Source organism: Schistocerca serialis, chromosome 1 (genome assembly GCF_023864345.2).
Source record: "Schistocerca serialis cubense isolate TAMUIC-IGC-003099 chromosome 1, iqSchSeri2.2, whole genome shotgun sequence".
Lineage (NCBI taxonomy): Eukaryota > Metazoa > Arthropoda > Insecta > Orthoptera > Acrididae > Schistocerca > Schistocerca serialis.
In genome coordinates this window covers 1164918124-1164943726 of record NC_064638.1, presented here as the reverse complement: position 1 = coordinate 1164943726, position 25603 = coordinate 1164918124, and the positions used below count along the sequence as shown (strand labels likewise).

The following is a 25603-nucleotide window of genomic DNA, read 5'->3' as shown; positions in this document are numbered from 1 at the left end:
TCTCCGTTTAGTTTTTTTTTTGTGCGAGCGTAATAAACCTGTCACGGTTGCTGATACGGGTACTTATCGCCTACACAGGGCGCTGCGCACCGCTGTACGCTGCCGCGCTCTCGAAGCCGCAGCGTGTTAAAAGCCCTCGCGTGCCCTGCACCCATATGCCTGTCCGCGGCGTGCCCCCACTGCGCCACTTTAATTTCCTCAGAACGTGCCGCATATGCCGCGGCGACGACCTCACATAAATTACCCCTGTTCACACTTAACGGCAGACAAGGAATATTTATGAGCTAAATTATTTCAATACCTGAGCAAAGAAAGCACAAGTCAGTCTCCTTAAAAAACTACAGATGAAACGAAAAACGAAAGCCTCTTTGAATCCTTGTCCTTCTCTCAATGACACAGGACTATTTATTTAATCATTTTTTTGCGTAAATGTGTTAACTAGCTCGTAATTAAGATCGATACTGCTCTCAAAACAAGTAGTCTGTGATATTATGCTTACTGTAGCAGTGTAAATACTAGTTGTAAGCAGCTTACTTGGTTTACCAATGAAAAGGGAGTAAATCCCGGCAGGGTTGCCATTTTAAATAGCCTACGATATTTTCTGGTATCATAATAAATCCTGCTGTAGTCACCATTTATATAAGTAGCATGTATAAATTGCAAATGAAAATGAGGAAATTCTGGTAGAGTGGCCACTGATAGCCTGCAGTAGTGTTTTCTGGATCATAAGAAATCTCTTTTTTTTTTTTTTTTTTGATCAGACTGAATCCTGGCAGGGTCACCATTTATATGTTTATGTAAGTAGCACGTGTAATTGACAAACGAAATGTGGGAAAATCTTGACAGGAGGATGTATTTATGTAAGTAGGTGTCGATAAGGATTACTTGTTCATTTTCAAGATTTGCAGCTCTTGTGTTTTTTTCCTGCAGTTAAAATTGTTAGATACAGGTTTCAATTTTTATGCAAAACACTGTTTTTTCTTGTTACCTAAACATGTCTTGGCACCTCTGTGCCATCATCAGTGGGTTTTGTTAATTTTAAAACTGGATTTTACGTTATAAGGTTTTTCAGGACCATCTGGATGGTGTCATCTTTTGTTGTGACTGATCTTTTTTCTTTTACGTTCTGTGGGCACTGCACACACACTCACTACATATACTTTGTGTAATTTCGGTTATCAAAACGCTGTTTTACTTCTCAAAACGCGGTGTACCCGGTGTTGTTGTGTGTCCTAACTCCCACAGCTAAACAAAACCCTTTGCTGATGCCACAGACGTGGCGAAACACGTTTGGGTAACAAGAAAAAAAATGTTTTGCATTAAGGCAGAACCTATATCCAATATGTCGTTTGTGTTGATGAACTATGTCTGCTGAGGCAGATAGAAGTATCTCAGATAAGATTGTTTCCATAGTGTGTCTTCCTCCTTTCAGAATTGCACAGAAAGAATCTCACTCGGTGCTCTAGTGTAAATCAAGGGTTTAATTCATCTTTCTGGGAGCTTAGTTTGTCTGAAAATTCACGTAGATTGAACCAAGCTGGGATTCCACAGGTGATCGCATGCTCTGAAATATTTTAAATTCGAGTGCACAGTGTCCTACATCGACTCGTGTTGAATCAGTGCAGCTACTGTGTACACTCTACCCTTTTCTTACGCTTTCCTGCCCGTCTGTTACTATAACAAATCATTTCTCCGATAAATGCAGCATAATTAGCAACACTTCATATTTTTGTCTCAACGTTCCCTGCACTGCTGGTGTGTGTCTTTGTCCTTACTACTGGTCCTATATGTCTCCCTGTCGATTAATAACTGTAAGGTACAGCTCTTCACATGATATCCATTAAAAAGTGTGGGACGCTAGGTAGATTGGATACTAGCTAGACTGGCATACAATTAATGTCGTGACAATTCTCAGTGTTTTTAATCGTTGCACCGTTCCGAAATTAGTGCTGATAATTATTTTCGATATGCTAGAGATCAAAAATACATTTTTAATTAATCTATTTGACCAGTTTTTCTTGTGAACAAGGTTCAGTCAGAGTGGGAAGCATGCATGTGCGCTGCTAGCTCCATATATCGTTGCTGTAACCCCAATTTGCATAACAAAGCCCATTTCAAGATTTCATTTAATGACATCGATATGTATCATATGTATCAATTCCCCTTGCTAGGATTTCCTTTTTGTTTGATTTACAAGAACATAAAGAGCTACTTACGTAAATGGCTTTAACTGCCAGAATTTATTATGATCAAAGACTTCAGCAGGCTACTTACATGAACGGCTCCTCTTGCCAAGATTTTCCCCATTTCCATTTTGAAACTACACATATAGTACACAGTACCTTATGCAGTACATTTCGAAGCTCAGTATCTCAACCAACTTGTCAGCAGGGTAACATTAGGCATGTGACTGAAGTAGTCTTTCATTGGGGGCACCTATCTGGGATGAATATGGAGCCCTGCCATCTCCCTCACTGGCGAACGATGCAGAAACCTACTACCCGGCTACATACAGGTGTTTGTTCGCTCACAGGACGTAGATATGCATACGATACAACGTTTACATTCACTAGCAAGATCCGAGTGGAGGAAATATACGATTAGTGCCTGCCGACCTACAAAATTAACGTCATCAATTGGATAAGCTAGCTCAGAAGCGCTGTCCAACGTCGCGGTGATAATACTTCATACTCCATTTTCACTTGGGAAGGTGCCATTGTGAGCAGTCTCAGTCCACACACACACACACACACACACACACACACACACACACACACTCACTCACACTGGTAGGATGCCAGAAACAAATGGGGCCGACCGAATTAACATCGCTAAAGTTACATAAAGGACAGGGTCGTAGATTCGATTGAAACTGGTGAAGGATATTTCTGCAGCGGAAATTTATTGCTCCCAATTTATACGTATTATAAATTAAAGTCCCCCTCCGCATTTTCCTGTCTGCATATGAAGGCAAATCTAATGAATTACTGTAGAGACATTGATACTATTTACACTAATAGACTAATTCACAAGGAACATTTGTGTATATTATCTATTATCTCCACGCCAGAAAAGTTCGGTCGTAGATACTTAATGCTAGCCATACGAAGCCGGAGCAGGTCGCTCGTGTGAATATAAATAAATAATCTCATTTTATGTCTGTTATTGTGCAATAAAATAATTATTTTCAGAACCCAATACTTCGCGTAGTGACATAGGGATTAATATCCAGGACAATGTGTCCGTGATTTTCCATTGCGCCCTCTCACTTCTGGATAACATTTCTAATGTGTAATTGTTTGGTGTGGATGACCGTAATGAGCTCTGTTCGAGTGTACACAGACTGCTCCATTCGAAGATGACTTAAAGCTTTTTCTGTATTAAGAACTCAATATGGGAACGTGCTCTAGTACCATGCGTCTACATTGGAGCACTACTGTAACTGTGAATCACTCTCTATTATCCTTATACATCAACGTTTATAAATACTGGCGTTGGAGAAAAATGTGGAAACACCGCAAGAAATGCATGCTTCAACATACACTGAAGCGCCAAAGAAACTGGTATAGGCATGCGTATTCAAATACAGAGATATGTAAACAGGGACAATACGGCGCTGCGGTCAGCAACGCCTGTATAAAAAAATGAAATGAGCGTATGGCATCGGTGGCCGGGAGGCCGCTAGTCGGGGAAGTTCGGCCGCCAAGTCTTACTACATTTGACACCACATTGTGCGACTTGCGTGCCGGTGATGAGGAGGAAATGATGATGAGGACACCACAACACCCCGTTCCCGAGTGCAGAAAATCTCCAACCCGGCCGGGATTCGAACCCGGGCCCGCTTGCATTGGAGGCGAGAACGTTACCACTCAGCTAAGCAGCCGGACAGCGCCTATGTAAGACAACAAGTGTCTGGTGCAGTTGTTAGATCGGTTACTGCTGCTACAATGGCAGGTTATCAAGATTTAAATGAGTTTGAACGTGGTGCTATAGTCGGCGCACGAGCGATGGGACACAGCATCTTCGAGGTAGCGATGGAGTGGGGATTTTCCCGTTCGACCATTTCGCGAGTGTACCTTGAATATCAGGAATCCGATGAAAAATCAAATCTCCGACATCGCCTCGGTCGGAAAAAGATCCCGCAAGAACGGTACCAACGACGATTGAAGAGAGTCGTTCAACGTGACAGAACTGCAATCCTTCCTCAATTTGCTGTGGATTTCAATGCCGGGCTATCAGCAAGTGTCAGCGTGCAAACCATTCAAAGAAACATCATCGATTTGGGCTTTTGGAGCCGAAGGCCCACTCGTGTACCCTTGATGACTGCACGAAACAAAGTGGGCCCGTCAGCACCGACATTGGACTGTTGATGACTGGAAACATGTTGCCTGGTCGGACGAGTATCGTATCAAATTGTATCGAGTGGATGGACGTGTACGGGTATGGAGACAATCTCGTGAATCGATGGACCGTGCAAGTCAGCAGGGGACTGTTCAAGCTGGTGGAGGCTCTGTCATGGAGTGGGGCGTGCGCAGTTGGAGTGATATGCCACCCCTGATACGTCTAGATACGACTCTAACAGGTGATATGTGCATAAGCATCCTGTATGGTCACCTGCATCCATTCATGCCCATCGCCCATTCCGACGGATTTGGCTAAATCAGCAGGGTAATGTGACACCCCACACGTCCAGAACTGCTACAGAGTGGCTCCAGGAACACACTTCCGATGGCCACCAAACTTCCTAGACATGAACATTACTGAGCATATCTGGGATGCCCTGCAACGTACTGTACAGAAGAGATTTCCACCGCCTCGTACTCTTAAGGACTTATGAACAGCCCTACATTATTGCTGGTGCCAATTCCCTCCAGCTACTTCAGACGTTAGTCGAGTCCATGCCACGTGGTGTTGCGGTACTTCTGTGTGCTCGCGGGGGCCCTACACGATATTAGGCCGGTGTACCAGTTTCTCTGGCCCTTCATTGTAAATTCAGATGCTAGCCATTCAAACACGTCGTGCTGTTTGACCAGAAAAGGGATCTTTGCAATGTCCTCAGTCGTTTCAAGTGTCAGTCATGATCAGGACAGGGTTCTGTGTAGTTGTGAGAACGTTATGTCGGAGCTAAGCCATTTCGAGCGTGAGCAAATTGTTGGTGATCGTATTGTGGATGCTCCAAGGTGGCCGAGGTTTCAAGAGGCACCGAATCGAACATTTATACGACATACAAGGAACACGTAGAAATATCTTCCGGTAAGTCAGGACACGAGGAAAATGTGTATTAAATGATTGTAGCAGGCGGTCAGTGAAGAAGGTTTTGACGAAAAATAAGATTACAATAGCCGCAAAAGTAACTGCAGAACTAAGTGGCGCAAATGTTCAGATGTGTGTGAATTTCTAAGGGACTAAACTGCTGAGGTCATCGGTCCCTAGACTTACACACTACTTATATGAAATTATGCTAAGAACAACACACACACCACGCCCGAGGGAGGAACTGTACTTCCGGCGGGAGGCGGCGCGCAATCGTCACATAGCGCCTCAAACCGCGCGCCCATTCCGCGCGGCTAAGTGGCGCAGTCGTAAACCCTGTCAACGCCAAAGCAATACGAAGGGAGTTGCATATGCTGGGAATTTCAGTGAGAGCTGAAATTCCGACACCATTCTTCAGTGATGCCATTGTTCGTAACAGAGAAACATGATGCAGATGCCATTAAACCTGGATTATGGAGCAATGGAAAAAAATCATTTGGTCGAATCAGCCTTGTTTCACACTGATTCCATCTTCTGACCGAGTGTAAGTCCAAAGAGTGAAACAGGGCGGGCCTCCTTGATGATTTGGGCAGCCATATCGTGGCATTCCGTGTGTCATGTGGTCACTCTGCAAAGTCGTCCGCCCCCGGTAGCTGAGTGGTCAGCGCGACGGAATGGCAATCCTCAGGGCCCGGGTTCGATTCCCGGCTGGGTCGGAGATTTTCTCCGTTTTGGGACTGGGTGTTGTTCTAATCATCATCATTTCATCCCCATCGACGCCCAAGTCGCCGAAGCGGCGTCAAATCGAAAGACTTGCACCCAGCGAACGGCCTACCAGATGGGACTCCCTACTCACACGACATTTGCATTTCTGCAAAGTCGCCAAGGTTTATGTGATCATTTTGGTTGATCAGGTCCATACCATGGTACAGTGTCTGATCACCAGTGATGATGCTGTTTTCCAAGGCAACAGGACCGCTCTTCACACAGCTCGTATCGTCCAGAATGGATTTTGCGAGCATGATGATGAACTGTCGTATCTTCCCTTGCCACAACACTTACTATCTGTAGTCTTGGTTGCACCTCAGAAACCACCTGGCTTCCCACGAGACGAATATCACATGCACAGTGGAACGTAGCGATCCTGAAGCGAGAACATACCCAATTAGACAGATTAAAACCGTGTGCTAAAGCTTTGTGTTCCGCGGGCACTGCTCTTACTGACTGAGCTATCCAGGCATAACTCACCATCCGCCTTCACAGTTTTACTTCCGCCAGTTCCTCATCTGCTGCCTTCCAGTCATCGTACTTTGCGGGATTAGCACCCTCGAAGGCAGATGTGTGGCTGTAAGGGTGATAGAATGAACTGTTACGGCATAATACCTAAGGAAAGTGAAAGAAATTCGCAATGAAACAAACACAAAGAACACATTTACTAAAAGACAGTAATGACACTGAAATCACGACGATTTATGATGCAGCTTTGGGCATTACAAAAAAATGGTTCAAATGGCTCTGAGCACTATGGGACTTAACTTCTGAGGTCATCAGTCCCCTAGAAATTAGAACTACTTAAACCTAACTAACCTAAGGACTCCATGCCCGAGGCAGGATTCGAACCTGCGACCGTAGCGGTCTCGCAGTTCCAGACTGTAGCGCCTAGAATCGCTCGGCCGGCGGCATTAAAAACGGCGAGACACGATTCTTAATAGGGTTTCGACAATGGCGGACGTTCTCTCATATGGCAAGAGACGGGAACACGCACTCAAGGATATTGTTGAACATCGTTTGGTGGTCCAGACGTTATGGTGTGGGGAGGCGTAATGTTGCATCAGCGTACTGACCTCCACGTCTTTGACGAGGATACACACACCAGTCAGCTCTGTTGTGACATTATATTCCTTTCTACCGTGCGTCTTTCCAGGCGTACATTCGGTCCTGACTTAAATTTTCACGGATGATAATGCGCGATCGCATCGAACAGCACAGGTACAGGAGCTCTTGGCACCAAACGATATTCGGCGAATGTACTGGCCTACCTGTTCACCCGACATAAATCCCATCGAACACATGTGGGATGCACTTGGAAGATATATTGCACCACATCGACATCCACCAACGATCACCCGGCAGTTGTCGGGCACACTAATGAGGTCGTACCAGAAGAACACCTTTCCAACCTTGCGAGCGACGTGGAAGCATATTGCAGAGCCTGCAGTACCGTCTGTGGTGATGACACCTATATTAAGAACAATGTCCCGTATTTTGTAATATCCAGGGGACCAGCATGAATTGTGATGACTTCATTGTAGCTATCGTCATTGAACAAAAGTGTAATTTCTTTTCGTCTCTTTGCGTATTTCTTTCAATCATCTTCCGTACTATACTACAACAGTTCTTTCTATGTATGGTGCAAGCTTCGTCGACGTATATTACTTGGCAGTGACACACCGTGCTAACGTTTCTTCCGTCCTGAAATTTTGCACAGTGGTGTACATACGTACAGGGTGACAATTAATGAACTATACGAAATAAAATCGTCATAACTTCTGAACGGTTTGCGTTAGGTATGAAACTTCCTGGCAGATTAAAACTGTGTGCCGGACCGAGACTCGAACTCGGGACCTTTGTCTTAGTCAATGGCAAAGGTCCTGAGTTCGAGTCTCGGTCCGGCCCACAGTTTTAAACTGCCAGAAAGTTTCATATCAGCGCACGCTCCGCTGCAGAGTGAAAATCTCATTCTGAAAACGTCCCCCAGGCTGTGGCTATGCCATGTCTCCGCAGTATCCTTTATTCCAAGAGCGCTAGTTCTGCAAGGTTCGCAGGAGAGCTTCTTTGAAGTTTGGAAAGTAGGAGACGAGGTACTGGCGGAAGTAAAGCTGTGAGGACGGGACGTGAGTCGTGCTTGGATAGCTCAGATGATAGAGCACTTGCCCGGGAAAGGCAAAGGTCCAGAGTTCGAGTCTCGGTCCGGCACACAGTTTTAATCTGCCAAGAAGTTTCGTATCAGTGCACGCTCCGCTGCAGAGTGAAAATCTCATTCTGGGTTTGCGTTAGGACGTCCAAACTACAAGATTGGCCGCCGGGCATGATGAGAATTTTTTTAACTATATATACGACGGTAGTATCTGTTCTCGAAAGAACAGTTACCGTGGATGACCATGCAGCTTTGCTAGAAATGAAATGATAATTAAATAGACACCCTAGCTGCAAGCAGGCGTTGATACACTTCATTGGGGACATGTTGAAAATGTGTGCCCCGACCGGGACTCGAACCCGGGATCTCCTGCTTACATGGCAGACGCTCTATCCATCTGAGCCACCGCGGGCACAGAGGGCAGTGCGTCTGCAGGGACTTATCCCTTGCACGCTCCCCGTGAGATCCACATTCCCAACATGTCCACAACACTACATTCGTAGTGCGCCTAATAGATGTTTGCCCATCATACTCATTACTTGTGGCAGATTAATCTACCTAGTCCTGTAAGAGTTCGGGCATAGCGTGTGCGTTCGCACAAGAAGGTCAAAGGCCGGGAACCCATATTTTTTAACTATATATATGACTGTAGTATCTGTTCTCGAAAGAACAGTTACCGTGGATGACCATGCAGCTTTGCTAGAAATGAAATGATAATTAAATAGACACCCTAGCTGCAAGCTATGCCCGAACTCTTACGGGACTAGGTAGATTAATCTGCCACGAGTAATGAGTATGATGGGCAAACATCTACTAGGCGCACTACGAATGTAGTGTTGTGGACATGTTGGGAATGTGGATCTCACGGGGAGCGTGCAAGGGATAAGTCCCTGCAGACGCACTGCCCTCTGTGCCCGCGGTGGCTCAGATGGATAGAGCGTCTGCCATGTAAGCAGGAGATCCCGGGTTCGAGTCCCGGTCGGAGCACACATTTTCAACATGTCCCCAATGAAGTGTATCAACGCCTGCTTGCAGCTAGGGTGTCTATTTAATTATCATTTCATGATGAGAATTACTATGCGCATGCATACATTGTTTTATCGACGAAGTCCACTTTCATTTGGATGGGTTCATCAGTGAGCAAAATTTGCGCGTTTGGGGGACTGATAATCCGCATTTCGCAATAGAGAAGTCTTTCACTCTCAACGGGCCACTCTGTGTTCAATGTCGAGTCACGGCATAATCGGTGCGATATACCTGGATGGCACAGCGACTACCGACTGTCACGTGAAGGTTTTGGTACGTCATTTCATACTCATTATACAAAGTGATCCTGATTCCGACAAGATGCGGTTCATGCAAGACGGAGATCGACCCCATCGAATCAGGAGAGTGTTTGATGTTCTGGAGGAGCACTTTGGGGACCGCATTCTGGCTCTGGGGTATCCAGATGCCACTGGCATGGGCCTCGAATGTTCGCCATATTCTCCGGATCTGAGCAAATGCGACTCCTTTTTGTGGGGCTATGTTAAAGATAATGTGTACAGCAATCGCCCCAAAACCACTGCTGAGCTTAAAACAGCCATTCAGGAGATCGTCGACAGCATCAATGTTCCGACACTTCAGCGGGTCACGGTGATTTTCACTATTCGTCTGCACCACGTCATCGCCAGTGATGGCAGGCACATCGAACATGTCATAACCTAAATCCACATGAGTTCCAAAAGAAATCCGTTGGAATTCGATTACTCGATAAATAGTACAATTCTCAAGGCTGTCAATTCTACTAAGTACCTGGGTGTTAAAATTACGAACAACTTCAGTTGGAAAGACCACATAGATAATATTGTGGGGAAGACGAGCCAAAGGTTGCGTTTCATTGGCAGGACACTTAGAAGATGCAACAAGTCCACTAAAGAGACAACTTACACTACACTCGTTCGTCCTCTGTTAGAATATTGCTGCGCGGTGTGGGATCCTTACCAGGTGGGATTGACGGAGGACATCGAAAGGGTGCAAAAAAGGGCAGCTCGTTTTGTATTATCAGTTAATAGGCGAAAGAGTGTGGCAGATATGATACGCGAGTTGGGATGGAAGTCATTAAAGAAAAGACGTTTTTCGTCGCGGCGAGATCTATTTACGAAATTTCAGTCACCAACTTTCTCTTCCGAATGCGAAAATATTTTGTTGAGCCCAACCTACATAGGTAGGAATGGTCATCAAAATAAAATAAGAGAAATCAGAGCTCGAACAGAAAGGTTTAGGTGTTCGTTTTTCCCACGCGCTGTTCGGGAGTGGAATGGTAGAGAGATAGTATGTTTGTGGTTCGATGAACCCTCTGCCAAGCACTTAAATGTGAATTGCAATGTAGATGTAGATGTAGATGAAATCCGAATTTCTGTAGTAACGTTTACATGTTAAAGTGTGCGCACGCCGTAGTTTCTAGCTAATTTATGCTGTTTTTGGATAGTTCAATAATTGTCACCCTGTACTTGGCCGAGCCAGCAATAACAAAATTATTCCACATAATGAGCAAGGTATATGAGACAGATGAAAAAGCGTCAGGGTTCAAGAAGAGTATAACAATTCCCATTCCAGGCACTGCTGATACTGGCAGTTGTGAATATTACCGAACTGTTAGTTTAGTCTGGTATCCCAACCTGACGAGTTCTAAAGCACGCCAGAACGCAAGGACCTAGACGACAGCCGCTAGGCGGCACTCGTAATGTTTGCGAGCGCTGCTGTCGCCGCCTCAGCGCTAAGCGCAGGCCACGCCCCACGCTCAAGCCTATCGGTCCCTGCGGCCGCACCAGACGTCCATCGGCATGCAGAATATGTCACCCACAAAGAACACAAGTTGATAAAGGCGTTGTACCCAATGTTCAACAGCAGGCAACTGAACCTCGAAACCAAGCTCTCACCTATGGCTCCACTGTGTGGGGTACAATTAGTGCCTCCCGGGTGCAGACCCTCCAGCGAGTGGAGAGTGATGTGCTTCGGTGGAGACTACATCCCCTGCCCTCACGAGGGTAGTTACCCTCCACGATGAAACGGACATGATCACTCTGAAGACGTCCCTGCGAGGGACGGTAAGGCATCTCTGTGACAAAGTGGAAGCCGTACGCGACACGTCCGCTGGATTACAAACCGTTGGCACTAACAAGGGAACCTCCCCATCGCACCCCATCAGATTTAGTTATACGTTGGTACAGTGGATAGGCCTTGAAAAACTGAACACAGATCAATCGAGAAAACAGGAAGAAGTTGTGTGGAACTATGAAAAAATAAGCAAAATATACAAACTGAGTAGTCCATGCGCAACATAGGCCACATCAAGGAAAGTGTGAGCTCAATAGTGCCGTGGTCCCGTGGTCCCGTGGTTAGCGTGAGCAGCTGCGGAACGAGAAGTCCTTGGCTTAAGTCTTCCCTCGAGTGAAAAGTTTATTTTCGCAAAGTTATGATCTGCCCGTTCGTCCATTGACGTCTCTGTTCACTGTAATACGTTTAGTGTCTGTGTTTTGCGACCGCACCGCAAAACCGTGAGATTAGTAGACGAAAGGACGTGCCTCTCCAATGGGAACCGAAAACATTTGGTCGCAAGGTCTTAGGTCAACCGATTCCTCTACAGGAAAACACGTCTGATATATTCTATACGATACTGGTGACGGCATGTGCGTCACATGACAGGAATATGTTGTCGACTCACCTAATTTGTACACTTGGCGAATGGGTAAAAAGATTCTTCTACCTTGCCCGATTTAGTTTTTCTTGTGGATGTGATAATCACTCCCAAAAAAGTGATGAAAACATAAGAGTTTGTCACATAAACTGAAAATAAAAAATTAAAACGTTTTACTCGACGGAGGACTTGAACCAAAGACATCTCGTTCCGCAGTTGCTCACCCTATCCACGGGACCACGGCGCTTGTGCGCGTATGCTATCCTTGATGTTGCTTTTGTTCGACATGGACCACTCAGTTTGTATATTTTACTTATTTTTTCATAGTTCCACACAACTTCTTCCTGTTTTCTCGATTGATCTGTGTTCAGTTTTTCAAGGCCTATCCACTGTGCCAACTTATAACTAAATCTGAGAGGGGTGCGGTGGGGAGGTTCCCTTGTAAGACTCCCCAACACTGGCAGCGCTGTTCCTCTCACCATCCTTGAGGAATCAGATTCCGACCACGGCTAACGATAGCCCTCTGCAACAAATCTGAACAAATAATTTAAATCACTAACGTAAATTTCATATGTTCATTTTCTTATTTTAGGGATAAAAGCAAATATTTTGTAGCGGTTGTCACAGTTGTGCCGTTTAATTTATTTAATTTACATCTAATACCAGTTCAAACAATACATCAGCATAACAGAGGATATTTTTTGCGGTCAAAAGCTAAAATCAATTTACATTCCTTAAAACAAATTATGTGGCTGTGGATGAAAATGTGTACTGGTGTTGTCTCTTTCTTTTCTTGTTTGTTTAGTTTTTTAAATTATTTCCTTTGTTAATTTAATAATTTGATAGGCATTTTGTTAGTGGTTACTTCTTGTGTTAACATTTGTACAACGTTGTAATTCATTGAATTTCAGCACAATAAAAAGATTTACTTAATCGTCATGATGTTACGAATATTCGACAGTTAGCACCATTTCACTCTTCCCATATTCCCCTTCTCTCGATCATGCCAGTCTCCTTCTTCTAGTCCTCTGGCATCCAAAGCATCCCGGACATCTCGACCCAAGCTTCTCCTACGTTGCCCACGCCTTCTTTTTTTTTCTGGGATCCACTGCCACACTTTCTTCGGCCATCACCTATCGTTTCTAGGTATTCACACAATTTTAGACGTTTCGTCTTTCTGGTGTCCGTTACTGATCCATCGGCACCCTTACAAGCTCTTATATTAGTACCTGGTATGCAGTACAGCTGGAATATGCCACAACTTTGCCTCCAGCAGTCCATCTTTAGCGCAAGCAACTTTTTTTCCGAAACTTGTTTACTACCAACCTTTCTGCTCTGTATGTAGCGATGTTTTCGACAACTGAACGCTGTATCCCTTGCTTGATCCTTTTTGTTATTCCAAAGGACCGAGTTCACCTGCGCAATTTTATTTATGTCATACTCAGTTTTTCCTTTCCATTATATCATAATTAAATGATGTAACCACCAGATAAAAGACGTATATCCCTTTATCGTACTGGCTCCAGCCACCGGACCCCGCATATGGTACTGTAGCCAGCCTTCAGATATTCGGTTTTCGTCAAGTTAATTATGACTCTCCATTTTTCTCCTTCCTCTTTTAACTTCTATAGCATGTACTCAGCGTCTCTTGGTCTCCGGCTGCGATGGCCTGGTCATCAGCCAAGTATGTACAAGATTTTATCCTCCGCAGGGACCACTGTGCCTTCACATTTGGACCTCCAGGCTTTGAGAGCTCCCTCCACATAGATTTTAAATAGAGTCGGTTCTATAGCATACCCTTGGCATAGCCCTTTTGTAACAGGAAACTACAGTGACAGTGAATTACCTACTTCGGTAGTTAATAGTAATAATTGAAATTTTTGAAAGCAGATATTGACCAAATTGGAAAGGTTAAAAAATTCTAATACCTTGGGGATATAATCCAAGAAAATCGTTTGAAAGAAACTGCATTAGAGGAAAGGATACAAAAATGGGAAGAACTGTACAAGAAAAAATTCCTGTCTAAAAATACGAAAGAAAATGCATTACAATACAGCAAAGAAGCCAGAATGTCTACAGCCCAAATGTGTAGCATTAAACTATAATTTAGGATATCATAAATAGTAGAAAGGCCGATTATTATAAAAATATTGAGCCCAAAAAGGTTGGAAATTAAGTAGTAATGATAAAATTTATCAAAACATGGAAAATAAGAACTAATGAGAAAAAGAAAACCGGTATTTTTTTGGACATTTATATCGTATTCAAGGCAACAGATTTGCCAAAAAAAATCTTCAAATATTTGTGGAATAAGAAATAAACAAGTTGGGCACATGATGTAAAAAAAAATTTTTTAAATAAAAAGTGAAGTAATAACTCGCAGAAGTGTTAATCGAAAAAATATTGAATATGTAAGGATTCCAAGGTAGAAGAGTGAAAAAAACTGGTATGAAATGGTCAGAAGATAGAAAGAGAAAACATAGTGAAAAGATGAAAAGGTATTGGAAGAAAAGAGGAGAAAACGAATAAGGAACCTGGATCTTAGTTGGTTCATAGAAGAAGGAAAACAATAATAATAGTGTTTTATGGCGCAACGGCCTGGTGCAAGTTTTCAAATGGACGCCACTTTGGGGACTTGAGAATCTTTAAGTGAACGGCACCTGTCCAAAAATACGAAAGAAAAGGCATTACAATACAGCAAAGAAGCAAGAATGTCTACAGCCCAAATGTGTATCATGAAATTCTAATTTAGGTGAATCAGAAATACTAGAAAGGGGGATCATTAGGAAAATACTGGGCCCACAAAAAACTATTGAAGGTTGGAAATGACGTAGTAATGATGAAATTTATTAACACATGGAAAACTAGAACTAATGAAAAAAAGAATACTGGTATATTTTGGACATTTATATCGTATGCAAGGCAATAGATTAACCAAAAAAATCTTCAAATATTTGTGGGATAAGAAATGAACAAGTTCGACACATGATGTAAAAAAAGAATTTTTAAAAATAAAAGGTGGAGAAATAACTGATAGAAGTGTTTATCGAAAAAATATTGAATATGTAAGGATCCCAAGGCAGAAGAGTGAAAAAAATTGATATGATATGGTCAGAAGAAAGAGAAAACATAGTGAACAAATGAAAAGGTATTGGAAGAAAAAAAGAGGAAACGAATAAAGAACCTGGACCTAAGTTGGTCCATACGAGAAGAAAAATAGTGTTTTATGGCGTATCGGCCTGGTGCAAGTCTTTCAACTGGACGCCACTTCGGCGACTTGAGAATCTCTGAGTGAACGTCACCCGCTGTTCCCAGGCGGTCACCCATCCAGGTACTAACCAGGCCCGAAGTTGCTTAACTGCGGTGACCGGAAGACAACTGGCGTACCGAAGGTCGCAAGACCGTTTGCGACAGCTTTAGTTATACCAAAAATAAAAAGATAACTCAGTCTGTAAGAGCACTGCCCCTAAATGGCAAGAGTGTGGGCTCGGGTCCCGATCCGACACACAGTTTTGATATGTCCACCAAGTTTCAAAACAGCGCACACTCCACTGCAAAGTGAAAGATTCGTCCTGCAGGCCTAATCCAGTCACCTAATCAGCTCCCTCTCATGCTTTTAGAGTACTTTGCCGGGGTGTAATTATACCGTTACGGGGAGTAGCGGCGTGGCAGGTGCGCCGCGCGTATCGACCGCCGGCTAATTGACGCGGCTCGGCGCCCCCGCGCGTTGCCATGGCGACCGCCGCCGCCTCCCACGCCCCCCACGTGCGCCGCACACAGCCGCGCCGCTCCCGGGCTACACCCATTAAAAGTTACCCGGCCACGGCCAGCGAGTGGCGCGGCTGCAGGTAAAGAGCAGCCAGTACCGCCGCTACTACAGTTTGGCGTCCACTCGACAGGGACAGCACTGCAACGAATTGACCAGTAGCTAAGCCAAACACACGCTTCAGCGGAAAGCGGTGCCGGCTCTATTCACGCAGTCACTACGGCGCAGCTCTGTTGTGGTCAGGAAAGTTGTTGGAAACGTGGATCGGGATTACAGAACAAGTTAAAATGGTCCAAATGGCTCTGAGCACTATGGGACTTAACTGCTGAGGTCATCAGTCCCCTAGAACTTAGAACTAAACCTAACTTTACTTTTCCGTGTCCAGATCAAATTTTATTTTTCCAATAGTTAGCCACCGCTACGGCCTTGTCGTTGGCTTGAAGCAGGTCACTAAAACTGCAGGGCTCCGGCAGAAGTCGGCACATGAGCTCCCCATTCATAGTTTGTCAGCCTGCGGATGATTATACCTGGAGCAGACTTTAACACCAAGGCTAAAGTCTGCTCCAGGAATAACATCATCCGCAGGCTGACAAACTATGAATGGGGAGCTCAGCCATCAGTAATGAGAACATCAGCACTTGCTCTGTGTATTTCTGCAGCAGACTATGCAGCGCCAGTATGGGAAGCATCTGCAATGCTAAACAGGTTGATGTAAGTGTAAATGAGACAATGCGAATTGTTACAGGCTGTCTCAGACCCACACCAACGGGTAATTTATACCTACTTGCTGGAATTGCCCCATCCATGATCAGAAGGCAGGTGGCAGCAGACGCTGAGAGAACAAAGAAAGAAACAGATTCTCGACACCCACTGAATGGGCACGTCACTCAGGCTCGGAGGCTTAAGTCTAGAAATAGCTTTATTGCAAGAACCAAGATCCTTGACGGTTCACAGGAAGATAGTAGAGTCCGAAAATGGGAGAATGAACAAACCGCACTGCAGATAATACCAAAAGAGAAAATGGCACCTGGAAACAAACTTCCTTATACAGTATGGAGAACACTAAATAGGCTGAGGGCTGGTGTACCCAGATGCAAAACTAATCTGTGCAAATGTGGACTGCTGACTAACGATGACGACGTTCTTTGCGGATGCAAAGGACATCACACACATCCGTGGCCAAGGCAGGATAAGAACCTGCGGCCGTAGCGGTCGCGCGGTTCCAGACTGAAGCGCCTAGAACCGCTCGGCCACAGCGGCCGGCACAAAACAAGTTACATTCTTCGGTTGTGTAGCCATATTGTCCGTAGTTGCTTTGCTGTTATTCAGGGTATTTTAATTCTGTCTTTGCAACAACAAGGAAATGTGTGTTTTTGCCAGGAAATGCGTTTATTTTTACTGAAATCCTCACCTCTTCCCCAAGCTTCACCCTCGTACATATTCGACGCATACAATTATCACACCACCTCCCCCCTCTCTTTGTCAACCTCTTCCTGCCTCTAAATACCGTGTTTACCCCATCTGGTGGCAACGCATGAGTTATCCTCACACGCAAATGATCATAAAGATGCCGATTGGTATTCTGCAATAGATTGCCCCAAGCGTCTACACCTACATCTGCACCTACATCTACACGACTACTCTGCAAATCACACTTAAGTGCCTGGAAGAATGTTCATCGACCCAACTTCATACTAATTCTCTATTATTCTACTCTCGAACCGCACGCGAAAGAAACACAGGTTGCTGCCGTATTTCTCGACTTTCGAAAGGCGCTCGACTCAGTTCCGCACTGTCGCTTGCTCCAAAAAGCGCACGCTTGCGATCTATCCGATGACATATGCGGATGGATAGAAAGTTTTCTAACAGACAGACAGCAGTATGTCGTCCTGCATGGGGTGACCAACAGAAACAAGCGTAACTTCAGGTGTGCCCCAGGGCAGCGTAATAGGGTCGCTGCTTTTAACGGTTTACAAAAAAAAAAAAGTCTCTGAACACTATAGGACTTAACTTCTGAGGTCATCAGTCCCCTAGAATTTAAAACTTCTTAAACTTAACCAACCTAAGGACATCACACACATCCATGCCCGAGGCAGGATTCGAACCTGCGACCGTAGCAGCAGCGCGGTTCCGGACTGAAGCGCCCAGAACCGCTCGGCCACAGCAACCGGCAATGTTCTAGAGAGCACATCTGAAATAATCGACCCGCCACCAATACACTGTGCCCAACATGAGCAGCAATCCGTCGATACATTTATTCAGTCTGCTGCAGGCCCACAATGTGACCCCGTTCAAGTGACTGAAGCTCTTCGACAGGAGTACGTACTAGTCCGGAGGGCATGGTTGTGCCATCGAGTTAATTTCCCGAGACTGTTCACCTCTAAACTCAGAACAGTTACTGCACGTAGAGTCAAAACAGAAAGTGCACAGACAGGCCTTCAGAGCTACAGCTGATCACCTATGACCATGACAAATGAATCACTAACACTAAAACCAATCACCATGCACATATTATACACTATTGGCCATTAAAATTGCTACACCAACAAGAAATGCAGATGATAAACGGGTATTCATTGGACAAATACACTACAACTGACATGTGATTACATTTTCACGCAATTTGGGTGCATAGATCCTGAGAAATCAGTACCCAGAACAACCACCTCTGGCCGTAATAACGGCCTTGATACGCCTGGGCATTGAGTCAAACAGAGCTTGGGTGGCGTGTACAGGAACAGCTGGCCATTCAGCTTCAACACGATACCACAATTCATCAAGAGTAGTGACTGGCGTATTGTGACGAGCCAGTTGCTCGGCCACCATTGACCAGACGTTTTCAATTGGTGAGAGATCTGTAGAATAATCTGGCCAGGGCAGCAGTCGAACATTTTCTGTATCCAGAAAGGTCCGTACACGACCTGCAACATGCGGTCGTGCATTATCCTGCTGAAATGTTTCACAGGGATCGAATGAAGGGTAGAGCCACGGGTCGTAACACATCTGAAATGTAACGTCCACTGTTCAAAGTGCCGTCAATGTGAACAAGAGGTGACCGAGGCTTGTAACCAATGGCACCCCATACCATCACGCCGGGTGATACACCAGTACGGCGATGAATACGCGCTTCCAATGTGCGTTCACCGCGATGTCGCCAAACACGGATGCGAGCATCATGATGCTGTAAACAGCACCTGGATTCATCCGAAAAAATGATTTTTTGCCATTCGTGCACCCAGGTTCGTCGTTTAGTTCACCATCGCAGGCGCTCCTGTCTGTGATGCAGCGTTAAGGGTAACCGCAACCATGGTCTGCTGCAAACGTCGTCGAACTGTTCGTGCAGATGGTTGCTGTCTTACAAACGTCCCCATCTGTTGACTCAGGGATCGAGACGTGGCTGCACGATCCGTTACAGACATGCGGATAAGATGCCTGTCATCTCGACTGCTAGTGATACGAGGCCGTTGGGATCCAGCACGGCGTTCCGTATTACCCTCCTGAACACACTGATTCCATATCAGTCATTGGATCTCGACCAACGCGAGCAGCAATGTCGCGATACGATAAACCGCAATCGCGATAGGCTACATCCGACCTTTATCAAAGTCGGAAACGTGATGGTACGCATTTCTCCTCCTTACACGAGGCATCACAAGAACTTTTCACCAGGCAACGCCGGTCGCCTGCTGTTTGCGTATGAGAAATCTGTTGGGAACTTTCCTCATGTCAGCACGTTGTAGGTGTCGCCACCGGCGCCAATCTTGTGTGAATGCTCTGAAAAGCTAATCATTTGCATATCACGGCATCTTCTTCCTGTCTGTTAAATTTCGCGTCTGTAGGAGGTCATCTTCGTGGTGTAGCAATTTTAATAGCCAGTAGTGTACCTGGGTGTCTCTGAACACATTCCCTGAGGACGTTGCATTTTTTCCAGCAGTGTACAACAGTAAGACAGAAGTGTTAGAGCAGTCAGTATTCATCATCCGACGGGTAGAGCGCACACACAGACCTCAAGAGATGTTGGACAAGCAGAAGAAGAAGAAGTGGGTAGTGCAGCATCGTACCGGCCTGCACTGAGGCCCAGAGCAGACCGTCCACAGCGTATAATCCGCCGGGCAGGGCAGCGCGGCGCGGCTTGGAACAGGGGTGCGCGTCTCCATGGCAACGCCGCCCCGCACCCACGCCGGTGACATTTGCCGCGTCGCGGTGCGGCGCGCGAACTCTGCGCTGCGGCCGAAGCCGCATCCCCGCGCTGTCCGTGATGCGATTACGCCGCTCACGGGAACAGAGCAGGATTAGCGGTCGGAACTGAATCTGGTTGTTTCGCTACAGTGTTTAACGTGAGCTCTGCTGAAGCGCAGGAGCTGAGCACCGATGTGGCTCCACCGAGCGTAGATATCGGCCGAGATCTCGTGCAGTACCGAATCATGGACTTGTCGTGCCTCCATACACTGTTATTTCGTACGTAATGAACTGCCGTCTGACGCCGGCGCCTAATTATTAATGCGCAACGTAAACAATCTGTGTAACAAGATTAGTGCGCACTGCTATGCCCAAACAATGACGATACAAAGGACATTAGGCAGCTAAAGCTGTACATTGGGGCTTGAGATATATCGTGTTTTTCAATGAAATCTGCTATTTGTGAATGATGGGCTATGTTTTTCGTATTACATATTATACACTCTTCAAGATATCAGCGATAAAGTCAGGGAGCGAAAGTTTATGTACAGCTAGTACAGAAACCAGACGACGGTTATACGAGTGTGAGGCAAATGAAAACCTTAAATTTGTAATAACAAATCGAAATTTCGCTCCGTTATCCTGTAAGTTGGTAAGCGTGCTACTAACTGTACGGCTGATCTTGGCGGAGGTTCGAGTCCTCCCTCGGGCATGGGTGTATATGTTTGTCCTTAGGATAATTTAGGTTAAGTAGTGTGTATGCTTAGGGACTGATGACCTTAACAGTTAAGTGTCATAAGATTTCACACACATTTGAACATTTGTGCTAGAAACAGCGTGCAGAATGGCCTGTAGGTGGCGGCATAGTGCAGATGCACACTTACCATCGCAGTATCAGTATAAAGATGGCCGCCCCACTTGCGACTTGGACCAGGGAAGAACAGCCGTTCTGTTATTCGGTTTTTGCGTAGTGAAGGTGTGAAACCAATTGAAATTCATCGACGAATGAAGGTTCTGTACGGTAATGTATGTTTGTCACAGCAGCAAGTCTACGAATGGAGTAGGAAGTTCGCAAATGGTGTGACTTCAGTGGAAGATGCTACTCGTCCAGGTCAGGCACAACGAGTTGTGACTCCACAGAACATTGCAGCAGTTGAAGCCATAGTGAAGGAAAACCGCCGACTGACACTGAATGACATTGCAGGATGTTTACAGATTAGTCATGGGTCAGCACACCACACTGTGCGTGATGTGCCTCAGTTTCATAAAGTGTCTGCAAGATGGGTGCCACGGCAGCTGACTCCTGAAATGACACAACGACGTGCTGATGCTTGTGAAGAACTTCTTCGGCGCTTTGAATGAGAAGGTGATGGCTTCCTTGCAAGAATCGTTACTGGAGACGAAACCTGGGTTCACTTCCACCAATCACTTCCTCATCCATCATAATCACCAGATCTTGCCGCAAGTGATTTCCATACGTTTGGACCACTCTATGACGAAATGGGAGGAAAGAAGTTCCGTTCTGATGAAGAGGTACGCCACGCGGTGCATGAGTGGTTGCGCGGTTAAACCAAAAGAATTTTTTTCTGAAGGAATTTATGCACTTTGTAAGCGCTGGAGGACTTGCATTGAGCGTGGGGGGAGGTTATGTTGAAAATGATACAGCTTTGTACCACTTCTGCGCAATAAATAATATTTTTAAAAAATATTTAAGGTTTTCATTTGACTCACCCTCGTAAGAGTCGAGTGGCATGAAAGGGAAACAGTGGTTGAGAAGCGCCTGACACAGGGTTGTATCCTATCCCCAATCTCATCCAATCTGCACTCTGAGAAAGTAGAGAATGAAACTAAAGAAAAATTTGGAATAGGAATTAAAGCTCAGGGAGAAGAAATAAAAACTTTGAGGTTTCCATGTGATATTGTGATACTGACAGAGACAACAAAGGACTTAGCAGTGTCTCGAAAGGAGGATATAAGATGAGCGTCAATAAAAGCAAAACAAACACAACGGAATTTTCTCGAATTATGTCAGGTGATGCTAAGGGAATTAGATTAGGAAACAAGACATTTAAAGTAGTAGATCAATTGGGCAGCAAAATATCAGATGATAGTCGAAGAAGAGAGGACATAGAATGTAGACTGGCAACATTAACAATTAGATACGGCTCCTTAAATAAACACAACGAATGAAATTACGTTAGCAAAGGTTATATTATTGAGCTTTTCAAGCAGCTTTCTTAAGCAACTTTTGCCCTTCGCGCTATCGTTAGTTTTGGAAACAAACTCATTAACAACTTAACATATTGTGCATACTTTAATCCACAACTGCGTTAAAATTGCGTAATATACTGGCATATCTATAATTTAGAACTAAAAGTATTTATTGCCCAAAAATCGGCACTTAGAATACATTTGGTGTTCACTCACAGCCATCGTTCAGCCTTTGAACGCGTTATGTAATATAACCACTCGTTTACCATATATGCGTCGTTTTATATAAGGTGTCCCCCTCTGCAACTTACGTCATAATAAGTGAAAGGCATCTTTATTTATGTAGGTAAATGTAAGAAAAGCTTTTGCGGCGTTGTCCACAGGTGTGACAGAAGTCACGGAGGAGCTTAGTGTTTAACGTCCCGTCGACAACGAGGTCACTAGAGACTGAGCACAACCTCGGATTAGGGAAAGATGGCGAAGGAAGTCGGCCATGCCCCTTCAAAGGAACCATTCCGGCATTTGTCTGAAACGATTTACGGGAAGGATGGAAAACCTAAATCAGGCTGTCCGGACGCGAGTTTGAACGATCGTCCTCCCGAATACGAGTCCAGTTTGTTAACCACTGCGCCACTTAGCTCGGTGACAGAAATCATGCGCATATACAGGTGGCGGTAGTATCGCATACATAAGGTATAAAAGGGCAGTGCATTGCCGGAGCTGTTATTTGTACTCAGGAGATTTATGTGAAAATAGTTCCGATATGATCATGGCCGCAGATGGGAAGTAACAGACTTCCAAAGCAGAGAGTCAGTTCGAGCTAAATGCATTTGGACATTCCTTTCTGGAAGTCGTTAGGGAATTCGATATAGCGAGATCCATAGTGTCAAGAGTGTACCGAGGACACCAGATTTCAGGCATTACCTCCCACCACCTACAACACAGTGACCGACGGCCTTCATTTAACGACCGAGAGCAGCAGCGTTTGTGTAGAGTTGTCAGTGTTAACAGACAAGCAACACTGCATGAAATAACCGCACACATCTAAGTGGGACGTACTACGAACATATCCGTCAGGACTGAGCGACAAAGTCTGGCGTTGATGGTCTATGGCAGCAGACAGAAGCGGAATGTTAAATAGTGTCAGATGTGCAAACGTGTGCCTATTTTCCTTAATGCACAACTCAGTGCTCCTTGTAAACGACCTACGGATGAGATGTAGAGTTGCTGGTGTAACAGAGGGACAAGCTTCCTCTATGCATTGTTACAAGTCATGTTTGGTTACATCGTAGAACGTAACCATACACTGCCTTATACAAGGTAGGTAGAAATGTAAATTAGTAATAACTAATATTTTGTCTTTTTGTGCATCAAATATGAAATAGAAAAGAGTTATTTTGTATCTGATTTTTCGTTTCGAGGAATTATTAGTTATTGTCAAATGACGAAAGAGAAAATTTCGTACCTTGTATTTTATTTGCTTTTGAGCACCAGCAGAAGTTAACTTCCAACACCTGGAGTTATGGTCTACAGTGCAATTTCGTACGACAGTAGGAGTACTGTCGTGGTTATCCCACGCTTCTTGACTGCAAATTTGTATGTCAGTCTGGTGATTCGAAGTGTTGTGCTGCCACTCTTTTACAGCATTTCAGAGAGTGTTTTCCAACGGGATAACCCTCACCCACCTACCACTGTTGTAACCCAACATCATCTACAGAGTATCGATATGTTGCATTGGTCTTCTCGATTACCAGATCTGTCTCTAACCGAGCACACATGGAATATCTTGGGACGACTCCTCCAGCGTCATCCACAAACCGTATTAACCGTCCTTGTATTGACCGACTATGTGCAATAGGCACGGAACTCCAGCCCACAAACTTACATCTGGCATGTGCAACACAATGCATGCACGTTTTCATGCTTGCATTGAACATTCTGATGGCTACACTGGTTATTATTGTACCAGCACTTCATGTTTGTAATGGCTTATCTCGCGCTTATATTAACGTGTGATCTTGCAATGTTAATCACTTAAATGTTTCCTAAACAAATGTATTTCCGAAATTTTGTTACTCTACATTAATTATACTTTGGTGTTGAGAATTTGTTTCATCAGTGTATATCGTGTGCTACTCGATTAGTTCATTTACAACAAACTATAGAGATGGACCTGCATTAGTTGACATCAGAAATTCCTTTCCAATTTAAGACCGACTGTTGTTGACAACGCATGGCGCCTCATCTCCGGTTCCAGTCGCCTAGGACCTAATAGCGACCATTGTTCTCACACCGTCTTACATGCCAGCGAGTTGTGCACCATTCCTTGTAGACACGTTGGACAGACCGCGTTGATAGACCAGAAAATCACTACACTTCAATCACAATATGATCATGAGTGCGTCCAAACACGATATCTCGTTCTTGCCATTCTGTCAGTTTAGCATGTCGATCCGTCTCACTGTGACGATTCCGTACACCCGACTCGGACATACATACCAATTAACTGCCCAACACATGGTCAACGGTGGAAGGCCACATGTCCAATTCTACAGCGCTCCAAAGCGATCATTGTACTACTGTTATGCCTTACTAACATAATACTAATTTTGTCAGATGACCTTATGTAGACTTACATTTGATCTATCCGTCAAGAGCGGTTCTAGGCGCTTCAGGTCGCAGTTTCGAATCCTACTTCGGGACTGGATGTGTGTGATGTCCTTAGGTTAGTTAGGCTTAAGTAGTTCTAAATTCTAGGGGACTGAGGACCTCAGATGTTAAGTCCCACAGTGCTCAGAGCCATATCCCACAAGCTATCAAAATACTGTCTGTACTCAAGAAAACTGTACGTCCCCATTCAAAGACCAACATATTTTTACTGGCTCAATGGAAAATATTATAATATAATGCAGTATCAGTATTGATGTTTTGTTAGTTTATTAAAACAAACTTTACTCCCGGCCGGGGTAGCCGAGCGGTTCTACGCGCTACAGTCTGGAACCGCGCTACCGCTACGGTCGCAGGTTCGAATCCTGCCTCGGGCATGGATGTGTGTGATGTCCTTAGGTTAGTTAGGTTTAAGTATTTCTAAGTTCTAGGGGACTGATGACCTCAGAAGTTAAGTCCCATAGTGCTCAGAGCCATTTGAACCATACTTTACTTCGACGAGGAAGGAAGTATTATACTTCTTGAGGTAAACGAATAAGTTTCCTATATCGGTTTTATTCTGTTGGTATGTGTCCCCACGCGCATAAGCATGCACACATTTTACCACAGGTCACCGTTTCAAAATTTGTCCATTAATCGAACGTTTTATACGCACGTTGTACGGTTATGATAATAACTTGTACATCGGTGAACTTTACGTGTTACTTGCCCGAGCCTGCACATAATGAAATGTTTTGAATGGCGACAGCAACGATGAGAGCTGTTCACATAACTTAATAAAGAAAACGATAATACGGCGAGGATTGAAATGTACCACATTTTGCCTTTGCGTTGGTTTAGTGGGGAAACTGCGGATTCAAATGCAAATGATACTTGTGCCTTCGTTGCAGATTCACTTTAGTTTCGGTACTGTGTTTGTCGGAGTTTAAAT

The 25603-nt window shown here is 44.7% G+C and overlaps 1 protein-coding gene and 1 non-coding gene across 2 annotated transcripts in view; one reads left to right on the top strand and one right to left on the bottom strand.

Moving 5' to 3' along the window:
- The window catches only part of LOC126456215 (tubby-related protein 4), a 509546-nt gene that overhangs the window by 39442 nt on the left and 444501 nt on the right, over positions 1-25603 (top strand). The window lies entirely within an intron of this gene.
- On the bottom strand, positions 8509-8583 carry Trnat-ugu (transfer RNA threonine (anticodon UGU)). The gene has a single exon. It is a non-coding gene; the product is annotated as a tRNA-Thr (tRNA).